Below are 20571 nucleotides of genomic sequence, written 5' to 3' on the forward strand. Positions count from 1 at the left end.
AATAAACAGTTATGCCTTCCAAACCGAGACCATTTTTTATTGTCATAGAAGAAAAAGCAAAAAGAAAGATTTTTGTTTGCAAATTTAACACATGTTTATTAGTTATAAAAACCAAACATTAAATTTGTTCAAGAAACATTAGAAATCTTGTAATTGTGGGTTCGAGCCCCACAGTGGGTGCCAAAAATGTGTGTGTGAAAAGTGGACCTGTATCTGTATCTAGAATACACAACACTTCAATTAAGTCATTAGATGCATGGTTAGTAAATCAATAATCAATGAATGATAAACCATTACAAAGCGACCCATTGCCTTCTAGTAGATGTGAGTTTAGATTGCTCTCAGATTGGTAAGCTATCCAGTGACTAGACAACACCTAAATGAAGGATTTTTAAATCTATATGAGCATGAATATGAGCTAAATAGATACAAGATTTAAGCTAGATATGTAAGATTAATCTAACATGATTAAGCAATATATGAATATTTAAGCTAAATGATTTAAACAATATGAAGTAACTTAATATGCAATATCTCAATGCAAATACTCAATGAACCTAGAGCAAAAATAACATAATAACAATATATTCTCCAATATTTTTGAATGAGAGATGAGAGCCTGAATTTATAGAAAATTCAGAAAGAAACCAAAGGCTGAGATCAAATGATGATGAGCGGTCGAGATTTTCCAAGAGGAAACACAATCCAGGTGAATTGATGTGATTGGATGCTTTTCTCAGTTTTAAAGGAAATTGAACTAAAATTAAGATAAAATCAGGAAAAAAACTTATTTATTCTCTATTTCATTCAATTTTAGTATTTAATTGTTTTAATTGCTTTCTTTGAGATTATTTATCAATTTTTAATTTTTTTTTCAAGATTATCTCCAATTGATTTCTTTTCTCAAATTTTAATTCTTCTTTTGTCAATTAATTCCTTTTTTTATTTATTTCCTTTTTTGAAGATTTGTGCTCATAATTTCCAATTCCTCTTTCTTTATTTGTTTCCTTTTTTGAAGATTTATGGCAATTTTTATTTATTTTTCAAATTAATTCCTCTTTTTGATGATTTAATGGTAAATTGATTTATTTAATTAAATATGCTAGGATATTTAATAAAATAAATAAGATAATTGTTTTAAAATGATTTACTTGGAATGATCAATTAATTAAATAAATATTTAATTTATATTGGTTAATTAATTTGCCATGCGACATTTGATGATCAAAGAATTAATTGTGTGCTCAAGATTTATTTAATTGTCTTTGGTTAGGACCTTGGTGATGTTGTCGACATTAGGGGCCCATGGTTTAGATGACCATTTTTAGGGTATTAGAGTTACAGGATTGATAATTCAAAGGTCTCTTAGAGATCCAGATGGATTATATTCAGGCTTGTTATCTTGCATGTAACCGATTGATTACCGATTGTATTCTGGCTTGTTATCCTGCATGTAACTGGTTGATTACCGGATGATCTATGATGAATATATGATGGTGCGGAAATACGATTCTATAATTTTTTAATGTGTTGTTGTTGCCTCCGTTGTGTTAATCTTGTTGTATGATCTGGTTTGTTCTTTTTGAGGACCCACCATATTATGGCTGCACCAAGTGGTATCAGAGCTGGTTATGAACCGATTGGTGGAAGAGCTAGTTGCAAACCTTGAGGAATTCTTTTGGGTGAACAGATCATCGAGTGGAGGCAGGTTGCAAGTGTGTTCAATAAATCTCCGAGTGTGAAGCAATTGAAATTGGCAGTCAGATTGTTGAGTTGAGGTAGTTCATCAGAGAAAAGGAGGAGATGTCGCCTAGAAGGATGAACCCCCGGAGGGTAGAGCATGATAAAGGATTTCAAGAATGAGATGAGGAACGAGATCCGGAATGCATTGGCTGGTTTGCAGAGGAATCCAGAGTCCGAGGATGAATATGAAGAAGTTGGAGAAGAGCTTAAGGCAGAAAAGGTTGAAGGACCAAAAGATGGAGGAGAAGAAAGATTTCTAAGAGTAGTGGCACAAGCAAGTAAAATACATAAAGTGAAGATTTCAAACTTTTCCGGGACGCTGAATCCAGAGGATTTGATTGATTGGATCGGAGAGTTGGAGGACTACTTTGAATTTGAGGATGTTAAGGACCCACAGAGGGTTAGGTTGACACAAACTAAATTGAAAGGGCATGTTGCCTTGTGGTGAAAGAGTTGTAGAGAGATAGAGTGGAGAATGGTGAAATGAAGATCACCCGGTGGAGACTAATGGTAGCGAGGTTGAAGGCTAAGTTTATTCTGAGAGACTGAGTTGGAGCTGTTCAAGAAGCTACAAAACTTGAAGCAAAGAAACATGAGTGTGGAAGAGTATACCAAAGAGTTCTATAAAGTAATGATCAGATCTGGACATAGAGAGATGGATAGAGAAAAGGTGGTCAGGTACATAAATGGACTTGCATTTAACATTCATGATGAAATGAGTATGTTGAAGATTTACATAGTTGAGGAAGCTTACCAGTATGCTTTGAAGGCTAGGGAGAAGGTGAGAAGAAGACAACAAAATAACCCTAGAGGGAAGGAGAGATTTAGGAGGCAGATGAGTACAGAGAAATAGAGTGTTGAAGAAGAATCAAAACCTAAGTGGAATAAAGAACTGGATTAGAAAACACAAAGGAAAGGGAGTGGCAGTAGCACTAGAGAATTTTTAGGCAGATGTTTCAAGTGTGGAGAAACTGGACATAGATTTTATGAATGTAAGTAGGGAATGGCAATAAGTTGTGTGGAAAATGAGGATCAAGAAGCTAGAGTTACTAGAACTAAATGTGCGCTGGAGCAAGGAGAATCTGACCTTATGTTTAGAAGAGTCATGATGGAGCATAGTAGTGAAGCAACCAGACCTACTCAGAGAAGGAGTCTTTTCTGGACTATGTGCAAATCAGGTGGTAAGTGTTGCAAGGTTATTGTGGATAGTGGAAGTACTAATAATTTAGTATATGAGGAGATGGTAGTGAAGCTTGGACTAAAGAGGCTCAAGAACCCTTTCCCTTACAAGGTAAGTTGGTTACAAGATGATCAAAAGTTAGAAGTAAAAGAGCAGTGTTTGGTGAATTTTAATATTTGACCTTTTAGGGATGAGGTCTTGTGTGATGTTTTATCTATGAGTGCTTGCCATGTCTTTTTGGGAAGACCTTGGCAGTTTGATAGATGAGCTATCTATGACTGTAGAAGAAACTTGATCACTATTGAGAAGGATGGGAAGAAGTTCACATTGGCTTCTTTGAAGGAGAAAGAGAAGGAAGTGAGGAATTTGAGTCTTGAAAAGAGTTGCAGTAAGGAGAAACTGGCTACTAAGGCTATACCAGAGGCTGGCATAGAATTGCAGAAGGGTCTGATAGATAAGTCTGATAGTAAGAAGAAACCGGATGGCAGTAAGGTTATGGTGGCAAACCAGATAAAGTCTTGTAGCGGAAATAAATTAGAGTTGCAGAAGAAAGGGATCATCAGTCAGAGACAGTGTGTGGGTCTGAAAGCTAAGAAAAATAAAGAGAGTTAGGAGTTAGAGAATCCGATTAAGGTTCCGGAGGAGCTAAGAAAGAGGTTTGCAGATAAAGAAGATGTTTGGATCATAAATAAGCATGGAGTCTATATCTCGAGTCCTTTTCGATGTTCATGAGTTGCCTCTCATGGAATATCTCTTTCTACCTGGGGTGTCTGATGCAAGAGCATCTCTAGTCAATGAGCAATGTTGCATGAACCAAAAATATTTCCTTTCAGTTTTGTTTTGTTCAAGTTTAGTGTTTTAGTTTTTGTGTTCTTTCGATAGCTGGTTCTTTTTCGTGTGGATCATATTTTTGGTCTCCAGGTGTGTTCTTATCCTTAATTCTAGATTCTCAATCCATTTGGATTCTTTTCTGGTGAGATGTTGCTTCCGGTTTGACTATTCTGGTTCCTGGAGCAGTTTTTTAGCTTAACGGCTAATTGTTGATTTCTTCTCATGTGGAGCGATCTCTAGGCGTGTGGATCTATTTGGGGTCTTGTTCGATGATCTTGAGTCCTTGGTTGACCTTCCTGTTGATCCACGCTCCTTGGTTGTTATTTTTACGAAGGAACTGTTGGCATTGCACACTCCAATGAGAAATTGTAGGTGATTGAAGGTATTGTCATTGATGGCAACCTTGCAATCCTATGGCACCGGCAGGCACCAACACCGGCAAACTCTACACCGACAGATAGCTTACCGGCAGCGGCAAAGATGATTACCGACACCCCAGCGGACAAGATTTTGTTTATTGCATATTGTTTTTAATTGTAATATCTTTTTGTAAGCTAACAAGGCGTATTGTAATAAAACTCATATATAAGTATAAGATCTTGTAGATCATTTATATATGCGGACATGGGAAGATTAGTGCAGAAGTAACATGCGAATATTAAGGCATATTTTTTAGTAAGGTTTATGGTTATTGTATGAGCTTAAACTAGTATTGAACCTGGCATAGAAGATGTTGAACTAAATGAATACATTATATTGGATTTGCATAATCCATTTTGTAAGTCAGTGAGACTTCCTTTTGTAATTAAGTAGTGAGCTTTAGGCAATTGGCCTTCCTGCATGTGCAGGCCCCTATTGTGAGTAATATCCATTCATTGACCAGTGAGTGAATATTGTGGGTCACAAATCCCACCGAGGTTTTTCCCACACTGGGTTTCCTCATTAAAAATCTTGTGTTATGGTGTGCTCTATGTTGTGTTTATTGTTCATATTAATTGCATTAATTCTTGTTTACCGGTACACTGTTTTGGAATGCAATTTATTTAATAAGGTCAGAAAATTTATTAACCGATAAGATACTGATTCACCCCCCCCCCCTTTCAGTATCTTTGGGAATCCTAACAATTGGTATCAGAGCCTGGTCCTCTTTTTTTAAAAAGCCTAACAGCTTGAGGGAGATTCTAACACCGGTACAAATGGATAACTTGAGAAAGCAATTGGAAACAGCTCTTGCAGATTATGATGCAAAAAAGTTGAAGAATATCAAACTTGAAGATGATCTGAAGGCTGCACAGGAAATCATTCAAGGACTTCAAGAGAATCTTACTATTTATAGAAACAAAAGAAGAGAACTTCATGAGAAGATACAAAATGATGATGATGAAAAGGAAACTCTTAATGATCTTGTAAGCAAGATGAAGCAAGAGAACATGACCTTGAGGAATGAGATGCAAGATATAACTATGATATTTTGTAAAGACACTGAAGATAGAAAGAAAAATGAAGATGACTTGGCTAGGAGAATCAATGATGCTGGAACTGAAAATCTAAGACTCAGACATGAAAATGATATGTTGAAGATAGATCTGATTCACTTGGAACATGATAAAACTGAACTCATGAGACAGAAGGATTTCTTGGAAAATGAGTTGGCTACTGCAAATCAACATAAAGAGAAATTCAAGAAAAGTTCAGAAGAACTTGATGATATGCTGAAAATCAGAAACCTAATGGAGATACTAATGGACTTGGCTTTGAAGTTGGTGAAAGCTCTGGTACTGCAAACAATCATGATCATAGTAAACCGGTAAGACAACCTAATGCCTACAAATTTAATAGGAAATTCTTTAACTGTAACAAGTATGGTCATAGAGAAAATCAATGTAGATCTAGAAACTATCAGAACACTAATGCACCCACTGGTCAATGTTCAAAATGCAACTGGTTGATTACCAGATGATCTATGATGAATATATGATAGTGTGGGAATTTGATTCTGTTATTTCAATATGTTGTTGCTTCCATTGTGTTACTCATGTTGCATGATATAGTCTATTCTCTTTGAGGACCCACTGGATTATGGTTGCACCAACATTTGATAGATTAGCATCCTTCAACATAGTTATAGGCATATCTTGAACCATCATATTTTTTTCTTTTAGCAATCCTAGTTTGTTGTGGTGTCCTAGGAGAAGACACTCTATGTCTCCTAATACCATACTCTTCACAAAATATTTTAAACTAATTTGATGTAAACTTACCTCCTCTATCAAACCCTAAGGATTTGATCTTAGCATCCATTTCATTTTCAACCATAGATTTGAAAATCTTAAATCTATCTAAAGATTCTAATTTCTCCTTTAAAAAAGTAACCTATGTCATTCTAGAATAATCATCAGCAAGTATGATAAAGTAACTTTCACCACTAAGTGCCCTTGTTCTAGTAGGTTTGCGGAGATCAACATGTATTAGTTCCAAGGTTTTTTAAGTAGAAAATTCCTTGCTCTCAAATATTGTCTTTGTCTATTTTCCTATCTAACATTCCTTGCCTACTCTATTTTTTAGGTTTGGTAATCTTTGGAAAATCTCTAGCAACATGTGTGGAACTATAATTCATCAAGTTATCAAATTTTATGTTTCTCATCCTCTTGTGCCAAAGCCAATATTCACTACTCTAAGAAATTAAATAGTTTTCATCTATAGCTTCTTTCAAGTAATACATGTTTCCATCAGTTCTTCTTCCTTTTGCAATTAGTCTTCTAGAGTCACCTTTTTCTGATCTTACAACCCTTATCATTAAATGTAAGTCTATATCCTTTACTGCATATCTAACTAACACTAAAACTATTGTGCCTCAAACCCTTAACATATAGAATATCCTTTGTCTTGATCTTCCCAATAATGGATATTGTCCCTTTGCCATAGACTTGAGCAGATTCTACACCACCAAACTTACCTGATTCACCATTTTTCTTTTAAAAACTGATAAATTTTCTTCTATCATTTATCATGTGGTTTGAGAAACCATTGCCAATCACTTATACATTAGGCTCCTATTTTGCATGCAGAGAAGACCACACAATTAGTGATCTTTCATTGTTATCATTAGACTGTTAGAAATGAGTTTCCTCATCATCATCAACTTTCACAAGCATGAACATGGTTTCCTCACTAGAATCATCATAGTTATCATCTTCAAATGAATGGCTACTCTCTTTGGAGTAAAAACTTCTCTTACACTTATCTCCTTTGTCTCTATAATCTATCCTCTTGTTTCTATCATCCCTTCTTCTATTTCTTTCTTTTATATAAGGACATCTAGCAACAAAATGTCCAATCCTACCACAATTGAACCATTTTAGAGGTAACTTACCTTTGTATTTACCAATGCCCTTTGGTAGTCTCCTCACAAATTTTACTTCTACATAATCTAGGTTAGCATCATCTTCATCCTTCTTACTTGTTTTGAATGCAACTTCCCTCTTAAGTTTATTCATTTTAAAATTTATCAATCTCAAAGGTAGAGACGACTCCATAGAGCTAATCCATAGTATGTATCCAAATCCCTATTTTCTTCAATGGCAGACAGCTTAGGAACAAAGGATTTAGGAAGAGTCTTAAGTACCTTCCTCCCAAATTCATCTTATTTCATTTCTCCACCAACACCTTTGATTTAAAAAAGAATCTCAATTACCCAATGCATGTAGCTATCAATACTTTCATCTTTTGGAATTCTTAAGCTTTCAAATCTGCTTTTGAGATTCTGCAACTTTACTTTCTTTTATCTTCTTGTCCCCTTCATAAATATTACTAGATTTCTCCAAGACATCTTTGACAAAATGACAATCCATCACCTTCAAGAGTTCATTACTAGACAAACCACTTATAATTTCATGCTTTCTTTTCCATTGTTCACATGTACCCTAGAGAGATGAGTATAACCTTCTACAACAGAGTTCCAAATCTAAAAATCCATAGAGTTTAGATGTGATTCCATCCTCATCTTCATGAAAAAGTAGTTTGAGCCATCAAACTTGGAAATCTTGTAAGACCCACCTTGTGCACCATCTTGATTCTACCTCAAACAATAGAGCTTCTTCTAGAGGAACTCAACTTTGATACCAATTGATGAACACACCTAAGGATTAAGAGGAAGGGTGAATCTATCTGGACCTTAAAACATTTAATCGTAAACTTTATCTTTCCAAAACATAATCAACTTATATTTCATTTTATTAGTTGTAATGAAGAATAAAGCAAAGAAACACAATACATGAGAGGACACCTAATTTATGTGTAAAACCCAAACAAGGAAAAACCATAGTGACAGTCAATTCACAATATATGAAAATATTAAAAATCTATTTGAGGTTCACTGTCACCTAGAAGACTTGCAAGTTGAGATGCACTATTTAGGGCAAGATACACAAGGACTTGATAGCTAAATCTCATGGATCCAAGGTAAGATACAAAAGGACTTGCGGGTTGAAACTCATTGCTTCAAGGCAAGATCAAAGACTTGCTAACTGAAGATCACTTTTCCGGGGCAAGATATAATATCACAATATTTGAATCAACGGGATAAAGTCTTCTTCAAATATGAAGCCACACTTGAACCACCACACTGTCACTACTTCACATCACACAACTCTACAAGTGATTTGATCATGAAGGCCTATTCGTACATATTTTGATTTACTCACTCGCATCACACCTACAACAATTTACAACTCCAAATTAATCTTTTACAAATACCCTTCTTCATCAAAAACATCAATTAGGTTGGCCAAAACAATGGATAAGCATAGTTCCTATTAAGTTGGCCACCAAAAATAATTATGGTGAATGCGATTAAATCCAAGAGATAGATATGATCTAAAATGTCTTGTTACACAAGTCTCTATGTAGCTCCAAATAATATACATGCTATCGCACATCATCCAAAGACAACAACTAGGTAATGTGTAGATATACAATGTAGCACATAACCAGTCGGCTCAAAACATAGCATCCAAATGAATAAACTTAATGTATATCCCCATACACTAAAGGTAGGACCCAAATATAACTTAACAAACTCTCCAAGGTTGACAAATATCATTACGATCATAGCACAAGATGGAAAACAAAACTCTATCAGTCAAAGCACAACAATTACCCAGAAGACAACATCAATCACAATGTAGTACCAACCAAAACATTCAACACCATGCGAAGCACATGGGACATTTATAGAACATCTAACATCATTCACAAATACTTCTTTCTCATTATCACATCTATACATGTTAGCACAACACAAATAGATACAAAGAACTTTATTCGCAAAATGTAAGGAAACATGACCCTAAACAAAACTTAATAAATCTTCTTGGAGAACACTTCAACACTTGAAATTGGAATTGAGACAATGCACACAAATCACAAGCATGTCCTCAAAATTGTAACACTTGAAACATCAATGCAGAGAATTTTTGGGGCCCATCAAATCCAACTGACTATAGACAGCCAGGCTGTCAACAAACAACAATCAATAGCAATGTTTGCGGAGCATTAATGTTATATCCAAATCTACAAGACCTAAATCTCAAATGTTGAGGAATGCAGAGCATTCTTCTGGCTAGACTTTAAATATTGTTTCTTGCATATCACATCCCTTCATACCAAAAACATTCCAGAACAATATTAACCTGAACAAGAGTGTCGGGACCAAGGAAAATACATCATCATCATCATCATCATCATCATCATCATCATGCAACAATATTATACTACCATTATTAACATATCAACGCATCATATTGAATGGATACATTAGACGCCGAGAAGGTGGACAACCACAACCTAAAGCAACTGCAATCAATGATGATATCTCCTCAACCTATTACAAAACATATTTGGCATCCCAATAAAAGCTATAGGTTGACAACAAATGACAACATTGTCAACACTTTCTCCTTTGAGATCAACAACAATAGAACAACAACATCAATGACCATATAACAATTTCTCAACACCAAGAAAATGTCATCAAGGATGACACACATTGCCAGGCATCAGGTTGACATCATTGACAACACATTTTGCCAACAAACACCTATCTACATAAATATTTATGCTAGTACTTTAACGACCATTGATCCCTCTCCTCTTTTGGACCTACATGAAGGCCAAGATAAGTTAGCAATCTCAACATAACTATAGGAGGATGTTTTACAAAGTACATAAAAAAAAGTGTAAAATGATATGTTTCATTTATATTAGAAACACTTTTATTATAGAGTGTGATGCCATCAACCACAATATTGAGAAGCATGCTAATATAATGACAAGTATTTTTTAGTACAACTTGTTCAACTAATAAACTATTGAGAAGAGAGATGCCCATCTTCTCCTTGAATGTGAAAATGATTAAATTGAGAAGACCAAAATGACAAGGCTAATATTGAATCAATTGAAGGGTTAGGTGCAACAAATGGAGAACTACTAGTACCTCTCCCATATTGGACTTGCATAAAGGCCAAGATAGTTTAGCAATCTCAACTAAACTTAAAGGGGATGCTTTACAAAGTGCATAAAAAGGTGTAAAGTGACATGTTCAATTATTATCATAAAAACACTTTATTATAGAATGTGATTCCTTTGGAGGACAACATGCCAATTTAATGATAGTTGTTTTTTGGCACAATTTATTCAACAAGGAGACTATTGAAAATATGGTGATGTTGATCATCTCTTTGAATAGGAATAGGATTGAAATGAGAGAACCTAAATGAAAAGACTTGTCATCTCATATTCTATTTTTAACCTCATAAACATTAAAAATATCTCTTTTTATATTATTTTCTTTTTTCACCGTAGATATACCCATTCCAAAGCTTCCCCTACCATGGCAATGCCTGTGTGCATAAATTTATCTATGCCAAGTAATGAACAATACCTCTCCTTTTTTGAACCTTTATGGTGGCCAAGACGAGTTAGCATTCTCAACATAAATATAGGACGATGCTTTACAAAGTACATAAAAAAAAGTGTAAAATGATATGTTTCATTTATATCAGAAAAAACATGTTTATTATGGAGTGTGATGCCAATTTAGCAATCTCAATGAACTTCATAAAGATGCTTTACGAAGTACTTAAAAAAGTGTAAAGTGACATGTTCAATTCTTATCATAAAAGCACTCTATTATAGAATGTGATACCTTCAAGGACAGGCATGCTGATATAATGAAGTATAAACTAACATGTTCAGTTCTAATCATAAAAACACTCTATTACAGACAGTGATGTCTTCAAAGACAAGCATGCCAATGTAATGACAGCTGCTTCTTGCACAATTTGTTCAGCGAAGAGACTATTGAAAAGATGGTAGACAATGCTCATCATCTCTTTGAATAAGAATAAGACTGAAAGATGACAACCAAAATTTATTCAACAAAGATACTATTGAAAAGATGGTAGGCAATGCTCATCATCTCCTTGAATAAGAATAAGACTGAAAGATGACAACTAAAATGACAAAAGACTAGCTACATCTCATATCTTATTTTTAACCTCTATCAACTTTAAAAATATATAGGTATCTATATCATTTCCTTTGTCGACCCTAGACATACCAATTGCAAAGCTTTTCCCACCTGTCTACATAAATATCTATGCCAGTACTTGTATCAAAACCCAAAGAATTGCAGACGTACTACGGTGGCTCCACTTTACTAGCTATCCCCTATACCTACGGCACCACATTTGTGGTTGATATGAAATAGCCTGTGCTCTGCAAACAGTACTCCCCCATCACTGTAAATTTTAAAAATCTGGGCATCTTAGACCTGCAGGCATGGAGGAACATTGGTAACATATAGGACCCAGTACTATATGCGCAGCCAAACAGTATTTATATCCTCTAAACGTGTCTAAAGCTGCTTTCTCAGAGTACATACTGTGTCGCAAACCTCGTAAAAAGATAGAGAGCTTAAAATATGGAAATCGGTTAACTTAGACCGTGACCCATACTTTCTTTGAGTAAATAATCTACATGTTTGTTCTGAAGCACCACGTCCACCATTGATCAAAACAATGTTATTAAACTAAATTGCGGGCACCCACCTTCCTTCTTGGGATGACAACCAGATTTTTCTAGTGAAATAGCCTTCTTGATCAGGCTACCCTACGTAGCTTTTATGGGCCAATCCCATGAACAGTTGTGCCTCCTATTCAGTCCAAGAATCATGAAAAACTTTGCACTAAATCAATAACTTTTTACTTGTGGACCATGACTCTCCCATGGGCTTATCATACTAAGTTTATTTGAGAAATCTGTCTTTTCCAACGACAATTATCTCCATGAAAGTTTAGCCTATAGATTGGTTATCATCATTGAAGTCCTGGATCAACAAAATGTCGTAGATACATCTGAATTCAATTGCTTTATGATATCTGCAAACCTCAAAGAGGTAGTAGTCTCACACAAAACGCTTAGAGGATTCTGGCACCTCAATCTGTGTAAGATGTTAAACAGTGGAGAATATCTTCATATGCAACCATTCACATAAAAATGCATGTAGATACACTAAAATAATGAGTATGAACACAGTAAACTGAACAACCAGATGGGCCAATAACACTTCATCAAAAGTATATAGAGGCTACCCCTTCCCCATAAAAAAATGGTTTTTGAAACAAACTAAAGCTATCTCCTCTTGCTTGTTACCCCTTGCCTATTATAGGATTAGAGTTTTTAAAACAAACTAAAGTTACTTCCTCTTGCTTACTCATTTGTTAAGCGATATAGTGTAGTGAAGGCCACTCTCTTAGAATTTATCTTTCTATATATAATTGCATGAATCTAACTTGTAATAATTAACTTGTTAAATTATCAATTATTTAAACGTGATCATTTATATCATTTCATAAGATATACAATATATTTGCATTTCTAATGTACCTAATATTACGGACGAGAAAAGTGTGCACTCTTATATCTTTTTCCTCTCAAGTTATGATACTTTGTGTCTATAACTCTAATATGTGGTTCTGACATACTTTGGGGATCTTTTTAGTGCAATTATCAGTCCAAGGTTGTATTTGTATTATATTAAATGCCTAATCTCTTTGTTTAGAATTTGTTCAACCTAGTTCCCACTAATTTTCATCCTACATGAGATCACACATATGATTCTATCCCCTTCAGTAGATTATACTGGTAATTTAATCCACTAGGTATGATCATGGATGTGATCTTATCGTCCTTTTTTGAAGATTCAAATTACATAGAGTTCAATGAGGACAAGTCTAGATATGAATGTTAATTTGTGTTTAAAGAGATCATTGTAGGTCATTTTCTCATAAATTAAAAAAAAAAAAAATTACAAAATAGTATAACATGTATTAGCACTTTGTCACTTCAAAACTTGTAGGTTCTACCATATCAACTTCTCTATTTACATTAAAGCATATAACTCCACTATCACACTTTATTTATCATTATTAATTTGGTCTTGGGGTTTGAATGAGGCATCAAGGAGTCAATAATTTTATCCATTACATAAAAAATCCATGGTGCTTCTTAATACCACCAATATTTTCTTTGTATGATCTCAAATATCATTAATCAAGTAGGTTTTGTAGGTGGCTACATCTAATTCTACCTAACATAGAATCAACTAATATTGGGAAAAATAATACCCTTAGATAAGATCATGTACCAAATGATCAAGTTCACATGTGATCAATTCATCAATCACTTGTAATTATTAATCTAGTTCCAAATCTTAGTTTGAAAGTCTCTACTACAATATGATATCAATTAATCTATATATTTTTTACTTCAAGGTACCTAATCTCAATCCAGCTTACTTGTATTTTAGTATATGTTCTAAAATTTTATCCCACAATACCATGCCCCACTTCTAAGACATCCTATTTTTTTCCTAAAATCATATACTTTTTTGGAAATATAATGATTTAAGCCTTGAGAGGATCCATTTAAAAGATATTAATTAAAGAGGGTTAGGTCAAACCCCCTTGGATAGAACCCCTCTAGTCTTAAATCATACCTACAATGGAGTCTCTTTTACACTTATCAATATATTGACAAAAAACCACGTTTGCTTTAATGTTTGGGGGATTGAATGAATTGACTTAGAAGTTATGTTTTGTAAGTATGATGGCCTTATTATAAGCTTTCCAAAAGATATAGTTTTAAACATAATGTACTAGATATTGATGTGACAAATTTGTATTTTAAAAATTAGAATTTTATCCTTTGTGTAAAAAAAGTTATGCATTTCAACATAAACATCACTTTTCAAAAATGTTGTTTACTGTAAAAAATAAGTTATTAAAAGTGTGATGTTGGAAAAAGGTGAATGATGGAGATATCGAAAGGAAAGATTTTCTTCCCTCCGAGGAGAGATAAAAGTTTCACTTCGAATTTATTTTCAAACACATTTTCCACATTACATTGGAAGAGGGAGGAAAATACACTAGATTCAACCTCTAGAGAAAGAGATTGAATTCTGAGTGATGGTAAGTGAATCTCTTCTTCTCAGATTGAGATTTGAATTGATTGAATTGTGTACTTATGATCAAGTGTAAAAGTGACAAAGATCTGATTATAACTCAAGATAGAAGCATAGGATGAAGTTGTGCACCTGGATCTGGCAATAATATATCGAAAAGAAGTTGCCTTGCGAATTTGGGAAAAATTTGTACGGACTGTGGTAGGAATGTACACGGTCCTCCGAAAAATCCGCGAAATGAAAAGGGTTTTTCCGCCTCTGCAAATGGAGCTCGAATCCAAAAGTACATCTCCACACCTGCAATCTACACATAAAAAAGAGAGGGAAAGGTGTTGGGATTGGGGGTTTGCCTTCAGGTCAAACCCTAGTTTTGGAATTAACCAAATGATGAAAGAAAGTGCTTGCAAGTAAATGTAAATGAATGACTGAAGTGTAAGTAACCTCAAGGGAGGTTGTAGATAGAACGTAGGTAGATTTGCTTGTATGAAGTTGAATGTTGGAATGAATCTCCTCTTCAATGGTTGAATCCTTGACTTGAATGCAACACCTAGCCTTGAAGGGAGACTTGAGAATGCTCAATGTTGGAAAGGAATGCTCGAATGCTTGAACTTATGCCCACCTTATCTCTTATCAAAAAATTTCAACCGTTGAACTTCTTGCCAAATGGGAGGGGAAATCTAACTTAAATACTTATCAATTAGGGTTAATTGACTGATTTTCCATCCCAGGACGACACTGGGGGAGTCTACTCGCTCAATGTGCAACCTCCAAAGCACATTTGAAAAGGGTCTTGCCCCAAAATGGGGCAGGGGACAAGGGCATCATGCCCCTATCCTGCCCTTTTTTGCAGAACACGATGCAGTCTAGGCAGTACAGAGGGCAAGCAAGATGTGGTTCTCAAGCATCGAGAAAGTCTCCCATCTCCAATCAGGCTTAGGGATTTGATTCACATGCATGAGGACCCTAACATGGTCGACAATTGCAAGGGGCGCAATTTCATGACACTACTTTCTGCCCCCACTTTAGCAGGAGTATAAGCGTAGGCCAATAATGTCAGTAAAGTACAAGGAAACAAGATTGAAAGACTTCTACCACGTCAAGGAGGCAAGATGCAACAAGCCCCTAGTGGATTTAGGATCTTATGACATCGATTGACAAAGTAAAAGGGAAGATCAAGAAAGGAAAACCATGACTACAAGTAGCAAGGTTCCCCTCACTATGAGTCACAAAAATGATACCAAGATTATGAAGTAAATCCAAGTTCAGTAAATAATTCTAAGTATCAAAAAATAAAATATGAGCGGAGCGTATGCCCCCACGTTAAAGCGATTGCGCGCGCCTTATCGGGAGCGATTACTTTAAGGTAGGACACACCAAAGAGAGAGAGAGAAGAGATGTAGCATGTTATCGCAAGGATTTATCCCCCAAGTGAGCAATAAAACCAAGGATAATGAACACAAAACACCAAGCATGAGGTGGTTTCGCTTTCCTTGGGGTCAGTATGCTATATGATAACTCATGTATATCATATATGTATATGTGCATATAATAATTGTCATTCCCCAAAGAAGGACACTACCTTGGAAGAAAGGGAAGAGAGGATGTCTTTCAAGTCAACATGAAAGAGACCAAAAGAGATCCAAATGCTTTGCATCGTCCCCAAATAGACACTAAGGGAACAATAGAAGAAAAGGGATACACATACAAGAATGGTCACAAAAGAGAAAGAAAGGAGAGAGATAAGATCGACAGTGCTAATATTGCTAATCTAGCATGACATCTGCCTCTCGATCTTGTTGATCACTATTTCAGGAAGGCGAACAACATGCCAGAGGAGAGACATCGAGCACAACAGATGGAGCTATCACAAGATCCAAACAAGGACTATGCTCATGTTGTAAGTCAGTTTATTCGATTCTAGGAGCTAGGATTGGGGTTTGTGAAAATTTAGTTGATAAATGCTTGTCCACGTCAACATATTCATACTCACTATCAGAAGCATTAGGAGTTGTATTACCATCATGAATAACATTTTCACCCATTTTGTTCATCAAATTTTAGAGAAAGAGGAGCAAGAACATGAATAGGAGTAAAACCATCACATGTTTTATGCAACTTATGATTTGGAGATGTAGGTTGAATATCTTGCTTAGGAGAAAAGGGAATCATGTCAACTGTTGGAGTCTTAGGAGATTGATTATTTTGAGGGACAAATTCACGAGATCAAACACAACGTGTTTGTTGGCATTGTCTCGCACAACGTTCCATCGAGTCTTAGTGGAAGGATGAGAAGGAGAAGGAACACTTGAAAAAGTAGGAATGTTTCTCTCCTTGATAGTTGAAGGTTTAGGTTGAGATCTTTTAGGTTGAACAAGAGGAGAAGCATGTCTCTTCTCTCGATAAGAGGAAGGAGGTGGAACTGCACCATATAAAGGAGGAATGTTAGGTGTAGGAAGAAGACCAGGTCCATCATGAGAAGGAGGTACAAGTCTAACCTTAGGAGGAATAGTGTTGTTCTTCTTAAGAAAAGGCATAGTCACATCCATAGGAATAGTTTTAAGATCTTCCTTAGGAGGGAGATTAGTTCTATTCGTGAGGGGAAGAACTTCATCTTCAAGTATGATAGGAATATCAAGTGTTGGAGATCTAGGTTGATTTAAGGATAGGATCATATCTTTCCTCTATTTTTGATGAGATTGAAAAAGAGCATCGCTCCTTGATGGAAGAGATTGAAATTGCTTAGGCCAAAAGAGATCAATAGGAACACTAGGGCTTCTTTTGGATGGATGGAATAAGCTATGGTTCACGGTTATGATTTCTCCATTGTGAGGAAATTTCAAACACTTGTGGATTGGAGAAGAAATAGCCTTCATGGAAGATAGCCAAGGATAGCCCAACTTCACATGAAATTGATCAGAAGAAGGTATGATAACAAATTCAACATCCATGGATTTAGTATGAACTTCAACGAGAAGGGTGATAGAGCCAATGGTAGGACAAGAGAAGCCATCAAATAACTTCTCCACTACATTAGAAGCATCATATATTGGTTTATGCAATCGTAAAGTGAAAAGATACTCCTCAGTGATGATGTTAACCACGCAAGAGGGATCAACAAGAGCCCCACTAGAAGGGATATCCTTAACCTTCGCAACTATGTATAAAGGGCCATTGAGTGCTCTAATGGTCTCACTAGGGTCAAATATAATACAAGAATCCTTAGGCGTATCTTGTTTCTCTACCATATTTACCAAGTTCGAAGCTACAGAAGTGAATTCCTCGGAGGAGAAAGAAGTATACTCAATCTCAATCATGTTAGAGGTATGAGAAGGCAAAGGATTAGTAAAAAAATTAAGATTTTGATTAAGAGGAGCTACTGATTTATTTTCGTTATCATTCACACCTGCCACATATATAGTATTGTTATCAATCAAATCTTCAATCTTATTTTGCAATGCAAAACATTTCTCAGTATCATGACCAAGCTGATGATGAAACTGACAAAAGGAATTGTTATCAAAATAAGGGGATGCAAGTTTAGAAGGATCAACTTGTTTTATAGGAGGAATTTTGATAACATTTCTTTGTAAGAACTGAGACATAATACTATGTAAAGATTCATTCAAAGGAGTGAACTGTCTTTCTCTTTTGAAAAATTTAGAAATATAAAGTGCACCAGTTGTAGCATTCACATTGTTGTTGTTGATTATATCATTGAACTTGATGAAGCTTTTTGTTGGTTTGAACTTCGCAAATGGTTGTTGAACATTATCCCCTTTATCACTCGGAGCCATAGGAGTAGATTGCTCCAATTGACTCACAACCAGTTGATAATTGTGGAGTGTTGCGCACAACTGCGGAAAGGAAGTAAACTCAGACAAAAGAGGCTTTTCCTTGATACCTTTTTGAAAATTAGAAATGAAAATTCATTGAATATCATTATCAGGTACATGAAAAGAAATTTGAGCACAAAAATACTTATATCTACCAATGAAATCAGTCACTTTTTCTTTAACACCTTGTTTACAATGCATTAAATTAGTCAAAGTGATTTTAGGACCAATGTTATTTTGAAATTGTTGGATGAAAGCATTTGCTAGTTGTTGAAAAGAAGTGATGGAATAAGAAGGAAAAGAGCAATACCATTGTAAACCCTCATCTCTTAATGTTCTTGTAAACAGTTTCGTAAGCAATCTTTGATCATAAGCAAAATCAGTACACAAGGTTTGAAATATTTTGACATGCGTAAGAGGATCAACTTTTCCATTATAGAGTTCCAATTGAGGGACCTCCACATGCTTAGGTGGCACATCTTTAACAATATCAAGGGAAAGTGAGCTCGCAACATCAAAGGTGGGCACACTAAACTTGGATTGACTCATAGAAGCAATTTGTTGTTGTAAGGAAGACACAGTTTGAGCCAGATTGTTAATGGTTGCTTCGATAGAAGAATTGATGTTAGACATGGTTGATTGAGAAGGTGGTGGGATGTTATTGAAGGAATGCATGGATTGAGAATAAGGTGGTGGAACATTATGATAAGTTGGCATAGGTGATGATTGTGTAGGAAACATGACACTTAAAGGAGGAACACAATTGTTAAATGAATTGCCCCCTTGTGTCGCATTGATTGGTTGAGGGATAATAGGAATGCTTATTGAAGACATAGGTAAAGATGGAGGATTAAATGAAGAAGAGGGATTGCCCGCATGACCAATGGTTGTAGGAATGACATTTTGAGTTGATGTAGCCATGATGTTTGAAGTGAAAGTAGGAACTGATGCTCTGCAAAAAGGATTAGAAAATCTATTTGATGGCAACACACACAAGAGCACAAGAAACAAACGTTAATGTTAGCAACAAAAGATTATCCTAAACAGGCATATCAAGAGAGATATTAAGCATGAAATAGAAAGCATATAAACATAGAATAAAATAGCTAATCAAGATGCTCATAGTTGCTCCTCCCTTGTTCCTCTCCTCTCCAAGTCCCAAATGAGTGTAGCTCTCAACTTTTAGCACTAGCCATGGATGCCATATAGAGATTCAAGATGGTTAATTATGATAAGAAAATGCTATGCAAGTGTAGATAGTGATGCTATGAGAAAGCTCTATGCTAATACCAGTATAACAACAATACTCTAATGCTTCCTCTTTGCTTGAGGAGAAGGGTTCTATTTATAGAACAAATGGGGAAATGAAGGGTTAAGATTGAGTAATCTTAACAAGGGTTAGGATTGAAAGATATTCAATCCATGTGAGACTTTCAACCCAATCCCATGTTGACAAGTGTCACCATGAGGAGGCTTGAGAGGAGAGATAAGGAGCATTAAATGCTTGAGGGGACATGATGGTTACCCTAGTCAAAGAAATAAATGCTTTGAAGAGACACATGGGTTACATGAGGGTTAAGTTAGGGGTCAAAGTCCTTAACCATGGGTGCAAGTGGAATTAACCATTAATGGTCATGTAAGAGCCATAAGTGGTTTAGAAGACTTTAGAGGTTAATTTGTTGAACACACAAATCATTAATTGCTTTTCAAAGACTTTGGAGTCTTTGAGAAGTGACTCCAATTTGCTTAGGAATGTGACAATATTTAGGGGATGGATTAGGTTAATTAGGAAAGGTTTAGAAGAATCTAGAAGGGGTTTAGGCATGCAAGTGGATTTTGTAGGAAAATGCAAGTGGGAGGAATTTTGGTATTTTCAATTAAAATAAAATCAATTATTTTAATTAAATGGTGTAATTTGCATTTGGATAAATATTCAAATAAATATTAATTTATTTAAATGAGAAAAAGGAAGATAAAGCATTAAAATGCTTGAAGACTTTGAGGGAAACCATTAAAGGTTTGAGAAGACTCTAGAAGGAAGCCATTAAAGTCTTAAGAAGACTTTAAGGGAAGCCATTAAGTTTGAAGACTTTAAGGGAAACCATTAAAGGCTTAAGAAGACTACAGAAGGAAGCCATCAAGTTTGAAGACTTTAAAGCCATTAAGTTTTGAAGACTTTAAGGGAAACCATTAAAGGTTTGAGAAGACTCTAGAAGGAAGCCATTAAGTTTGAAGACTTTAAGGGAAACCATTAAAGGTTTCAAGTGGGTGAGGATAAATAGGATTTTAAATAAATAATTTATTTAAAATAGTTGTGCAACTTGCATTTGTAGGAAAATGCAAGTGGGTGGAGGATAAAGGTGATTTAAATAAATAATTTATTTAAAATAGTTGTGCAACTTGCATTTGTAGGAAAATGCAAGTGGGTGGAGGATAAAGGTGATTTAAATAAATAATTTATT

Source organism: Cryptomeria japonica, chromosome 10 (assembly GCF_030272615.1).
Source record: "Cryptomeria japonica chromosome 10, Sugi_1.0, whole genome shotgun sequence".
NCBI classification, from domain to species: Eukaryota; Viridiplantae; Streptophyta; class Pinopsida; order Cupressales; family Cupressaceae; genus Cryptomeria; species Cryptomeria japonica.